The sequence below is a fragment of the Oncorhynchus keta genome, unplaced genomic scaffold (assembly GCF_023373465.1).
Source record: "Oncorhynchus keta strain PuntledgeMale-10-30-2019 unplaced genomic scaffold, Oket_V2 Un_contig_8226_pilon_pilon, whole genome shotgun sequence".
Taxonomy (NCBI): Eukaryota; Metazoa; Chordata; class Actinopteri; order Salmoniformes; family Salmonidae; genus Oncorhynchus; species Oncorhynchus keta.
In genome coordinates this window covers 1-13023 of record NW_026289931.1, presented here as the reverse complement: position 1 = coordinate 13023, position 13023 = coordinate 1, and the positions used below count along the sequence as shown (strand labels likewise).

General features: G+C 48.6%; 1 long non-coding RNA gene across 3 annotated transcripts; it reads right to left on the bottom strand.

Moving 5' to 3' along the window:
* Positions 1-7488: 7488 nt before the first annotated feature.
* LOC127926771 (uncharacterized) lies at positions 7489-9194 on the bottom strand. 3 transcript variants are annotated; one of them, XR_008125062.1, is made up of 3 exons: positions 9147-9194; positions 7690-7851; positions 7489-7607 (listed from the first exon to the last, which is right to left on the bottom strand). It is a non-coding gene; the product is annotated as an uncharacterized LOC127926771 (long non-coding RNA). The 3 variants fall into 3 exon arrangements; XR_008125060.1 differs by lacking the exon at positions 9147-9194 and adding an exon at positions 8829-8931; XR_008125061.1 differs by lacking the exon at positions 9147-9194 and adding an exon at positions 8667-8712 and having other exon boundaries at positions 7690-7853.
* Between the last annotated feature and the right edge of the window lie 3829 nt (positions 9195-13023).

Genomic DNA, 13023 nt, shown 5'->3' with positions numbered 1-13023 from the left:
TGTGTCTGGTCTGGTGTCTGTGAATGGTACTATACCAGGGACAGTGTGTCTGGTCTGGTCTCTGTGAATGGTACTATACCAGGGACAGTGTTGGGTCTGGTCTCTGTGAATGGTACTATACCAGGGACAGTGTGTCTGGTCTCTGTGAATGGTACTATACCAGGGACAGTGTGTCTGGTCTCTGTGAATGGTACTATACCAGGGACAGTGTGTCTGGTCTCTGTGAATGGTACTATACCAGGGACAGTGTGTCTGGTCTGGTCTGTGAATGGTACTATACCAGGGACAGTGTGTCAACCAGGGACAGTCTGGTCTCTGTGAATGGTACTATACCAGGGACAGTGTGTCTGGTCTGGTCTCTGTGAATGGTACTATACCAGGGACAGTGTGTCTGGTCTGGTCTCTGAAATGGTACTATACCAGGGACAGTGTGTCTGGTCTGGTCTCTGTGAATGGTACTAACCAGGACAGTGTCTGGTCTGGTCTCTGTGAATGGTACTATACCAGGGACAGTGTGTCTGGTCTGGTCTCTTGAATGGTACTATACCAGGGACAGTGTGTCTGGTCTGGTCTCTGTGAATGGTACTATACCAGGGACAGTGTGTCTGGTCTGGTCTCATTGAATGGTACTATACCAGGGACAGTGTGTCTGGTCTGGTCTGTGAATGGTACTATACCAGGGACAGTGTGTCTGGTCTGGTCTCTGTGAATGGTACTATACCAGGGACAGTGTGTCTGGTCTGGTCTCTGTGAATGGTACTATACCAGGGACAGTGTGTCTGGTCTGGTCTCTTGAATGGTACTATACCAGGGACAGTGTGTCTGGTCTGGTCTCTGTGAATGGTACTAACCAGGGACAGTGTGTCTGGTCTGGTCTCTGTGAATGGTACTATACCAGGGACAGTGTGTCCGGTCTGGTCTCTGTGAATGGTACTATACCAGGGACAGTGTGTCTGGTCTGGTGTCTGTGAATGGTACTATACCAGGGACAGTGTGTCTGGTCTGGTTCTGTGAATGGTACTATACCAGACAGTGTCTGGTCTGGTCTCTGTGAATGGTACTATACCAGGGACAGTGTGTCTGGTCTGGTCTCTGTGAATGGTATCCTATACCAGGGACAGTGTGTCTGGTCTGGTCTCAGAATGGTACTATACCAGGGACAGTGTGTCTGGTCTGGTCTCTGTGAATGGTACTCTGCATACCAGGACAGTGTGTCTGGTCTGGTCTCTGTGAATGGTACTATACCAGGACAGTGTGTCTGGTCTGGTCTCTGTGAATGGTACTATACCAGGGACAGTGTGTCTGGTCTGTCTCTGTGAATGGTACTATACCAGGGACAGTGTGTCTGGTCTGGTCTCTGTGAATGGTACTCATACCAGGGACAGTGTGTCTGGTCTGGTCTCTGTGAATGGTACTATACCAGGGACAGTGTGTCTGGTCTGGTCTCTGTGGTACTTACCAGGGACAGTGTTGGTCTGGTCTCTGTGAATGGTACTATACCAGGGACAGTGTGTCTGGTCTGGTTCTGTGAATGGTACTATACCAGGGACAGTGTGTCTGGTCTCTGTGAATGGTACTATACCAGGGACAGTGTGTCTGGTCTGGTGTCTGTGAATGGTACTATAAAGGGAAGAGGGGATCTGGTGTCTGTGAATGGTACTTTACCAGGGACAGTGTGTCTGGTCTCTGTGAATGGTTAGCCAGGGGGACAGTGTGTCTGGTCTCTGTGAATGGTACAGCCAGCTCAGGTGTCTGAGTCTCTGTGAATGGTACTATACCAGGGACAGTGTGTCTGGTCTCGGGATCTGGGACAGTGGGTCTGGGTGAATGGTACTATACCAGGGACAGTGTGTCTGGTCTGGTGTCTGTGAATGGTACTATACCAGGGACAGTGTGTCTGGTCTGGTGTCACCTGGTACTATACCAGGGACAGTGTGTCTGGTCTCTGTGAATGGAGAGACAGGGACAGTGTGTCTGGTCTGGTGTCTGTGAATGGTACTATACCAGGGACAGTGTGTCTGGTCTGAGAGAATGGTACTATACCAGGGACAGTGTGTCTGGTCTGGTGTCTGTGAATGGTACTATACCAGAGACAGAGAGAGAGAGAGAGAGAGAGACAGTGTTGGGGGTCTCTGAGGTGAGACAGGGAGAGGGTGAGAGAGGAGAGTGAATGGTACTATACCAGGGACAGTGTTGGGAGGTCTGAGAATGGTACTATAGAGGGACAGAGAGTCTGGTCAGAGAATGGTACTATACCAGAGAGAGAGTGTCTGGTCTCTGAGAATGAGACAGGAGAGAGAGAGACAGGAATGGAGAGACCAGGGAGAGTGAGAGATAACTGAGAACAGAGAGAGAGAGAGACAGGGACAGTGTGTCTGGTCTCTGAGAGAGAGAGACAGGGAGAGAGAGTCTGGTCTCTGAGAATGGTACTCAGACCAGACAGTGTGTCTGGTCTCTGAATGGTGCTATACCAGGGACAGTGTGTCTGGTCTCTGTGAAGGTGCTCATACTAGGACAGTGTGTCTGGTGTCTGTGAATGGTACTATACCAGGGACAGTGTGTCTGGTCTGGTCTCTGTGAATGGTACTATACCAGGACAGTGGTCTGGTCTCTGTGAATGGTACTATACCAGGGACAGGTTGGGTCTGGTCTCTGTGAATGGTACTATACCAGGGACAGTGTGTATGGTCTGTGAAAGGTACTATACCAGACAGTGTCTGGTCTCTGAATGGTACTATACCAGGGACAGTGTTGGGTCTGGTCTCTGTGAATGGTACTATACCAGGGACAGTGTTGGGTCTGGTCTCTGTGAAATGGTACTATACCAGGGACAGTGTTGTCTGGTCTCTGAATGGTACCATACCAGGGACAGTGTTGGGTCTGGTCTCTGTGAATGGTACTATACCAGGGACAGTGTTGGGTCTGGTCTCTGTGAATGGTGCTATACCAGGGACAGTGTGTCTGGTCTGGTCTCTGTGAATGGTACTGTACCAGGGACAGTGTTGGGTCTGGTCTCTGTGAATGGTGCTGTACCAGGGACAGTGTTGGGTCTGGTCTCTGTGAATGGTGCTGCTACCAGGGAGCAGTGTGTCTGGTCTGGTTCTGTGAATGGTACTGTACCAGGGACAGTGTGTCTGGTCTGGTCTCTGTGAATGGTACTGTACCAGGGATGTGTCTGGTCTGGTCTCTGTGAATGGTACTATACCAGGGACAGTGTTGGGTCTGGTCTCTGTGAATGGTACTCATACCAGGACAAAGTTGGGTCTGGTCTCTGAATGGTACTATACCAGGGACAGTGTGTCTGGTCTCTGAATGGTACTGATACCAGGATGTTGGGTCTGGCCCTGTGAATGGTACTATACCAGGGACAGTGTTGGGTCTGGTCTCTGTGAATGGTACTATACCAGGGACAGTGTGTCTGGTCTGGTCTCTGTGAATGGTACTATACCAGGGACAGTGTTGGGTCTGGTCTCTGTGAATGGTACTATACCAGGGACAGTGTGTATCTGGTCTCTGAATGGTACTATACCAGGGACAGTGTATCTGGTCTCTGAATGGTACTATACCAGGACAGTGTATCTGGTCTCTGAATGGTACTATACCAGGGACAGTGTGTCTGGTGTCTGTGAATGGTACTATACCAGGGACAGTGTGTCTGGGTCTGTGAATGGTACTATACCAGGGACAGTGTGTCTGGTCTGGTCTCTGTGATTGGTACTATACCAGGACAGTGTGTCTGGTCTCTGTGAATGGTACTATACCAGGGACAGTGTGTCTGGTCTCTGTGAATGGTCTGTGTCTGTGAATGGTACTATACCAGGGACAGTGTGTCTTGGTCTCTGTGAATGGTACTATACCAGGGACAGTGTGTCTGGTCTCTGTGAATAGTACTATACCAGGGACAGTGTGTATGGTCTGTGAATGGTACTCATACCAGGGACAGTGTTGGTCTGGTCTCTGTGAATGGTACTATACCAGGAGACAGTGTATGGTCTGTGAATGGTGCTATACCAGGGACAGTGTGTCTGGTCTCTGTGAATGGTGCTATACCAGGGACAGTGTGTCTGGTCTCTGTGAATGGTACTATACCAGGGACAGTGTGTCTGGTCTCTGTGAATGGTACCATACCAGGACAGTGTGTCTGGTCTGGTCCTGTGAATGGTACTATACCAGGGACAGTGTGTTGGGTCTGGTCTCTGTGAATGGTACTATACCAGGACAGTGTTGGTCTGGTCTCTGTGAATGGTACTATACCAGGACAGTGTGTCTGGTCTCTGTGAATGGTGCTATACCAGGGACAGTGTGTCTGGTCTCTGTGAATGGTGCTATACCAGGGACAGTGTGTCTGGTCTGGTCTCTGTGAATGGTACTGTACCAGGGACAGTGTGTCTGGTCTGGTCTCTGTGAATGGTACTATACCAGGGACAGTGTGTCTGGTCTGGTCTCTGTGAATGGTACTATACCAGGACAGTGTGTCTGGTCTGGTCTCTGTGAATGGTACTATACCAGGGACAGTGTGTCTGGTCTGGTCTCTGTGAATGGTACTATACCAGGGACAGTGTGTCTGGTCTGGTGTCTGAATGGTACTAGCACCAGGGACAGTGTGTTGTCTGGTGTCTGTGAATGGTACTATACCAGGGACAGTGTGTCTGGTCTGGTCTCTGTGAATGGTAATATACCCAGGGACAGTGTGTCTGGTCTGGTTCTGTGAATGGTACTATACCAGGGACAGTGTGTCTGGTCTGGGACTCTGAATGGTACTATAGCCAGGATCAGGAACGTCTGGTCTGATAAACAATATGTAAACCAACACTCCTCATACCAGGGACAATGTGTCTGGTCTGGTCTCTGTGAATGGTACTGATACCTCCTCTCAGTGTGTCTGGTCTGGTCTCTGTCGAATGGTACTTATACCAGGGACAATGTGTCTGGTCTGGTCCTCCCTCTCCTGGTACTATACCAGGACAGTGTGTCTGGTCTGGTCTCTCCCTAATGGTACTATCCAGGGACAGTGTGTCTGGTCTGGTCGCCTGAATGGTACTATACCAGGGACAGTGTCTGGTCTGGTCCTGTGAATGGTACTGATACTCAGGGACAGTGTGTCTGGTCTGGTCTACCTGGTCCCTCCTCTCTCCCAGGGACAGTGTGTCTCCCTCTGGTCTCCTGTGAATGGTACCTATACCAGGGACAGTGTGTCTGGTCTGGTCCTCTGTGAATGGTACTATACCAGGGACAATGTGTCTGGTCTGGTCTACCTGAATGGTCCTATACCAGGGACAGTGTGTCTGGTCTCCCGTCTCTGATGAATGGTACCTCCCTCCCAGGGACTACCTGTGTCTGGTCTCTGTGAATGGTACTATACCAGGGACAGTCCCTGTCTGGTCTCTGTGAATGGTACTATACCAGGGACAGTGTGTCTGGTCTCCCGTGTGAATGGTATCCCTCTCTCCCGCTGGACAGTGTGTCCCTCTCTCTGTGAATGGTCCCTCCTCTCCAGGGATCTAGTGTGTCCTCCTCTCTCTGTGAATGGTACTATACCTCCCTCAGTGTGTCTGGTCTCTGTGAATGGTCCCTATACCAGGGACAGTGTCCCTGGGTCTGGTGTCTGTGAATGGTACTTACCAGGGACAGTGTTGGGTCCTGCTGTCTGTGAATGGTACTATACCCTGGGACAGTGTTGGGTCCTGTCGTCTGTGAATGGTCCTCTACCAGGGACAGTGTGTCCCTGGTCTCTGTGAATGGTACTATACCAGGGACAGTGTGTCTGGTCTGATCACCTTGGTGGTGCAGGTGGCGCTCTCCTGCGTCTCAACCAGTCTGTCCAGCCTCTGTAGCACAGCACTCCTGGGACACAGAGTGGAGAGTCTAGCCAGCATCAGAACGTCAGCATTGTCTGATCTACAACAGACTATCCCCATAAACCAACACTCCTCAATACAGGCCCTGTGATGTCATTATACAGCCCTCTCTCTCTAAATCATACAGACCCCCTCTCTCCTGTCGTCTGGGATCTACCTCCCTCTCTCCCTGTCGTCTGATCTACCTCCCTACCTCTCCTTCTCCTCTCCTGATCTACATGACTACCTCTCCTCCCTGTTGTCTGATCTACTCCTCCCTCCTCTCTCCTGTCGTCTGATTTACATACCTCCCTCTCTCCTCTCTCTCCTGTCGTCTGATCTACCTCCCTCCTCCCTCCCTGTCTGATCCTGATCTACCTCCCTCCCTCCCTCACAGACTACCTCTCTCCCTGTTGTCTGATCTACCTCCCTACCTCCCTCTCCTCCTGTCGTCTGATCTACATACCTCCCTCCCTCCTGTCGTTCCGATCTACCTACAGACTACCTTCTCCTCCTGTTGTCTGGATCTACATACAGACTACCCTCCTCCTGTTGTCTGATCTACCCTCCCTCTCTCCTGTCGTCTGATCTACCCTCCCTCCTGTCGTCTGGATCTACCTCCCTCTCTCCTGTCGCCTGATCTACCTCCCTCTCCTGTCGTCTGATCTACCTCCTCCTGTCGCCTGATCTACCTCCTCTCTCCTGTCGTCTGCTACCTCCTCTCTGTCGTCTGATCTACCTCCTCTCTCCTGTCGTCTGATCTACCTCCCTCCCTCTCTCCTGTCGTCTGATCTACATCCCTCCCTCTCTCCTGTCGTCTGATCTACATCCCTCCCTCTCTCCTGTCGTCTGATCTACCTCCCTCTCTCCTGTCGTCTGATCTACCTCCCTCTCTCCCTGTCGTCTGATCTACCTCCCTCTCTCCTGTCGTCTGATCTACATCCCTCTCTCCTGTCGTCTGATCTACATCCCTCCCTCTCTCCTGTCGTCTGATCTACCTACCTCCCTCTCTCCTGTCGTCTGATCTACATCCCTCCCTCTCTCCTGTCGTCTGATCTACATCCCTCCCTCTCTCCTGTCGTCTGATCTACATCCCTCCCTCTCTCCTGTCGTCTGATCTACATCCCTCCCTCTCTCCTGTCGTCTGATCTACCTCCCTCTCTCCTGTCGTCTGATCTACCTCCCTCTCTCCTGTCGTCTGATCTACCTCCCTCTCTCCTGTCGTCTGATCTACCTCCCTCTCTCCTGTCGTCTGATCTACCTACTCTCTCTCCTGTTGTCTGATCTACATACAGACTACCCCTCTCTCCTCTCTCTCCTGTCGTCTGGATCTACATACAGACTACCTTCTCTCCCTGTCGTCTGATCTATCTACTCTCCCGTCCCTCTCCCTCCTGTCGTCTGATCTACCTCCCTCCCTCTCTCCTGTTGTCTGATCTACATACAGACTACCTCTCTCTCTCTCTCCTGTTGTCTGATCTACATACAGACTACCTCTCTCTCTCTCCTGTTGTCTGATCTACATACAGACTACCTCTCTCTCTCCTGTTGTCTGATCTACATACAGACTACCTCTCTCTCTCCTGTTGTCTGATCTACAGACTACCTCTCTCTCTCTCTCCCTCCTGTTGTCTGATCTACATACAGACTACCTCTCTCTCTCCTGTTGTCTGATCTACATACAGACTACCTCTCTCTCTCTCCTGTTGTCTGATCTACATACAGACTACCTCTCTCTCTCTCCTGTTGTCTGATCTACATACAGACTACCTCTCTCTCTCTCCTGTTGTCTGATCTACATACAGACTACCTCTCTCTCTCTCTCCTGTTGTCTGATCTACATACAGACTACCTCTCTCTCTCCTGTTGTCTGATCTACATACAGACTACCTCTCTCTCTCTCCTGTTGTCTGATCTACATACAGACTACCTCTCTCTCTCTCCTGTTGTCTGATCTACATACAGACTACCTCTCTCTCTCCTGTTGTCTGATCTACATACAGACTACCTCTCTCTCTCTCCTGTTGTCTGATCTACATACAGACTACCTCTCTCTCTCTCTTGTCGTCTGATCTACATACAGACTACCTCTCTCTCTCTCCTGTTGTCTGATCTACATACAGACTACCTCTCTCTCTCTTCCTGTTGTCTGATCTACATACAGACTACCTCTCTCTTGTTGTCTGATCTACATACAGACTACCTCTCTCTCTCTCCTGTTGTCTGATCTACATACAGACTACCTCTCTCTCTTCCTGTTGTCTGATCTACATACAGACTACCTCTCTCTCTCTTCCTGTTGTCTGATCTACATACAGACTACCTTCTCTCTTCTCTCCTGTTGTCTGATCTACATACAGACTACCTTCTCTCTCCTGTTGTCTGGATCTACATACAGACTACTCCTCTCTCTCTCCTGTTGTCTGATCTACATACAGACTACCTTCTCTCTTGTTGTCTGGATCTACATACAGACTACCTCTCTCTCTCCTGTTGTCTGATCTACATACAGACTACCCCTCTCTCTCTCCTGTTGTCTGATCTACATACAGACTACCTCTCTCTCTCTCCTGTTGTCTGATCTACATACAGACTACCTCTTCTCTTCCTCCTGTCTGATCTACACAGACTACCTCTCTTCCTGTTGTCTGATCTACATACAGACTACCTCTCTCTCTCTCTCCTGTTGTCTGATCTACATACAGACTACCTCTCCTCTCTCCTGTTGTCTGGATCTCATACAGACTCCTCTCTCTCTCTCCTGTTGTCTGATCTACATACAGACTACCTCTCTCTCTTCCTCCTGTTGTCTGGATCTACATAGACTACCTCTCTCTCCTGTTGTCTGATCTACATACAGACTACCTCTCTCTCTCTCTCCCTGTTGTCTGATCTACATACAGACTACCTCTCTCTCTCTCTCCTGTTGTCTGATCTACATACAGACTACCTCTCTCTCCTCTCTGTTGTCTGGATCTACATACAGACTACCTCTCTCTCTCCTGTTGTCTGATCTACATACAGACTACCTCTCTCTCTCTCTCCTGTTGTCTGATCTACATACAGACTACCTCTCTCTCTCTCTCCTGTTGTCTGATCTACATACAGACTACCTCTCTTCTCTCTCTCTCCTGTTGTCTGATCTACATACAGACTACCTCTTCTCCTCTCTGTTGTCTGATCTACATACAGATTCACTCCTCTCTCTCTCTTCTCTCCTGTTGTCTGATCTACATACAGACTACCTCCTCTCTCCTGTTGTCTGATCTCTACAGACTACTCCTGTTGTCTGATCTACATACAGACTACCTCTCTCTCTCCTGTTGTCTGATCTACATACAGACTACCTCTCTCTCTCCCTGTTGTCTGATCTACATACAGACTACCTCTCCTGTCTGGTTCGATCTACATACAGACTACTCTCTCTCTCCTGTTGTCTGATCTACATACAGACTACCTCTCCAGGCAGGCTATTGTCTGAAGTCCTGTCAGGAAGCTGTCTCTACCTGATGTCGTGATCTGGCCAGACTACCTCTCTCTCCTGTGGTTGAGGAACTCAAAGATGTCTCCAGGCAGGCTATTGTTGAAGTCCTGTCCAGGAAGCTGTACATGCACTCAAACGCTGCCTTCGTATGTCCAGACCATCGTCCACGTGTGTTTAAAGGGTCCCTGTCTCAACAGCTGGGGGAGAAGACAGGTTCATTAAGTCCAGACCATCGTCCACTGTGTGTTTAAAGGGACTCATCTCAACCTGGGGGAGAAGACAGGTCATTAAGAGTTGACTCATCGTCCACTGTGTGTTTAGAGGGACCCATCTCAACCTGGGGGAGAAGACAGGTCATTAAGAAGACCATCGTCCACTGTGTTTAGAGGGACCCATCTCAACCTGGGGGAGAAGACAGGTCATTAAGAAGACCATCGTCCACTGTGTTTAAAGGGTCCTACTAACCTGGGGGAGAAGACAGGTCATTAAGAAGACCACGTCCACTGTGTGTTTAGAGGGTCCCATCTCAACTCTGGGGGAGAAGACCGGTCATTAAGAAGACCATCGTCCACTGTGTTTTAAAGGGTCCCATCTCAACCTGGGGGAGAAGACAGGTCATTAAGAAGACCATCGTCCACTGTGTGTTTAAAGGGTCCTATCTCCTACTCTGGGGGAGAAGACAGGTCATTAAGAAGACCATCGTCCACTGTGTGTTTAAAGGGTCCCATCTCAACCTGGGGGAGAAGACAGGTCATTAAGAAGACCATGCACGTCCACTGTGTGTTTAAAGGGTCCCATCTCAACCTGGGGGAGAAGACATTAAGAAGACCATCGTCCACTGTGTGTTTAAAGGGTCCCATCTCAACCTGGGGGAGAAGACAGGCCATGAAGACCCTCTTATCTAAAGTAACTCAACCTGGGGGAGAAGACCCTCTTATCTAAAGTAACTCAACTCTGGGGGGAGAAGACCCTCTTATCTAAAGTAACTCAACTCTGGGGAGAAGACCCTCTTATCTAAAGTAACTCAACCTGGGGGAGAAGACCCTTATCTAAAGTAACTCAACCTGGGGGAGAAAATCTCTCTTATCTAAAGTAACTCAACCTGGGGGAGAAGACAGGTCATTTAGAAGACCCTTATCTAAAGTAACTCAACTAAAAGGTAGAACGACGACAGAGGACAAGAATTGCAAGTAAATAAAACTTGTCAATAAAACTTAAAACAACAAAACACGAAAGGAAGGATAACAGACAAAAGTAGGAAGGCAGGAAGGAAGGAAGGCAGGCAGGAAGGCAGGCAGGAAGGTAGGAAGGAAGGCAGGAAGGAAGTGAAGCACCAATGAAAGCCATGTCAACCTAGAGATAACAGAAAACAAAGGGAAGAGTAGATGAAGAACGACAGAAGGATAACAGACAAAGGAAGGAAGGAAGGAAGGAAGGAAGGCAGGAAGGAAGGAAGGAAGGAAGGAAGGAAGGAAGGAAGGAAGGAAGGAAGGAAGGAAGGAAGGAAGGAAGGCCGGAAGGCAGGAAGGCAGGAAGGCAGGAAGGAAGGAAGGCAGGAAGGAAGTGAAGCACCAATGAAAGCCATGTCAACCTAGAGATAACAGAAAACAAGGGAAGAGAAGATGAAGAACGACAGAAGGTGTGAACAACTGAAGCAGAAGAGGAACATCAGCTTGGTTCGTCCCGTACCTCTCTGATGAGTTCCTTGCGGACTTTGGTCTCGTTGTAGAGGTGTGGCAGGACCGTATCCAGTAGGTCTCTGATGAGAGAGGGCTTATTATGGGCTGCGGAGTTGAAGGTTACCAGGGCAACCCGCCGCACGTTCAGGTCCGGGTCCTCCAACGTCTTCAAGAAGTCACCTGGAATACAGAACAACACAGTCGGTCATAATGAACCTTTCACATACAGTGGGACAAAAATGTATTTAGTCAGCCACCAATTGTGCAAGTTCTCCCACTTAAAAAGATGAGAGAGGCCTGTAATCTTCATCATAGGTACACATCCACTATGACAGACAAAATGAGAAGGAAAAAAAATCCAGAAAATCACATTGTAGGATTTTTTATGAAATTATTTGCAAATTATGGTGGAAAATAAGTATTTGGTCAATAACAAAAGTTTCTCAATACTTTGTTATATACCCTTTGTTGGCAATGACAGAGGTCAAATGTTTTCTGTAAGTCTTCTCAAGGTTTTCACACACTGTTGCTGGTATTTTGGCCCATTCCCCCATGCAGATCTCCTCTAGAGCAGTGATGTTCTCTCATCTTTTTAAGTGGGAGAACTTGCACAATTGGTGGCTGACTAAATACTTTTTTGCCCCACTGTATACAATTAACATCAATATATGAAGTCAAATGAAAAGCTCCTCTCGTCTATATTTCCTCAGTCTGTCTCAGTAAAAACATCAGTCTCGGTCTCCAGTACAGTAAAGTATTCAGACCCCTTCCCCTTGTTCCACATTTTATTACATTACAGCCTTATTCTAAAATGGATTAAATAAATATCCCCTCATCAATTTACACACAATACCCCATCATGACAAAGCGAAAACAGGTTTACAAATTTATTACAAATAAAAAACAGAAATACCTTATTTACATAAGTATTCAGACCCTTTGCTATGAGACATTGAGCTCAGGTGCATCCTGTTTCCATTGATCATCCTTGAGATGTTTCTACAACTTGATTGGAATCCAACTGTGGTAAATTCAATTGATTGGACATGATTTGGAAAGGCTCACACCTGTCTTTATAAGGTCCTACATTTGATAGTGCATGTCAGAGCAAAAACCAAGCCATGAGGTCGAAGGAATTGTCCGTAGAGCTCCGAGACACGATTGTGTCGAGGCACAGATCTGGGAAAGGGTACTATTTCTGCAGCATTCTCCATCATTCTGAAATGGAAGAAGTTTGGAACTACCAAGACTCTTCCTAGAGCTGGCCACCCGGCCCAACTGAGCAATCGGGGGAGAAGGGCCTTGGTCAGGGAGGTGACCAAGAACCCGATGGTCACTGACAGAGCTCCAGAGTTCCTCTGTGGAGATGGGACAACCTTCCAGAAGGACAACCACCCCTGCAGCACTCCACCAATCAGGCCTTCATGGTAGAGTGGCCAGACAGAAGCCACTCCTCAGTAAAAGGCACATAACAGCCCACTTGGAGTTTCCCAAAAGGCACCTAAAGACTTTCAGACCATGAGAAACAAGATTCTCTTGTTTTTCAGCGGCAGAGACTGGGAGACTAGTCAGGATCGAGGGAAAGATGAACGGAGCAAAGTACAGAGAGATCCTTGATGAAAACCTGCTCCAGAGCGCTCAGGACCTCAGACTGGGGGGGAAGGTTGACCTTCCAACAGGACAAAGACCGTAAGTACACAGCCAAGATAATGCAGGAGTGGCTTCGGGACAAGTCTCTGAATGTTCTTTAGTGGCCCAGCCAGAGCCCAGACTTGAACCCGATCTAACATCTCTGAAGAAACCTGAAAATAGCTGTGCAGCGACGCTCCCCACCCAACCTAACAGAGCTTGAGAGGATCTGCAGAGAAGAATTGGAGAAACTCTCCAAATACAGGTGTGCCAAGCTTGGAGTGTCATGCCCAAGAAGACTGAAGGCTCTAATCGTTGCCAAAGTACTTCAACAAAGTCCTGAGTAAAGGGTCTGAATACTTATGTAAATGTTATATTTCCGTTTTTTATTTTT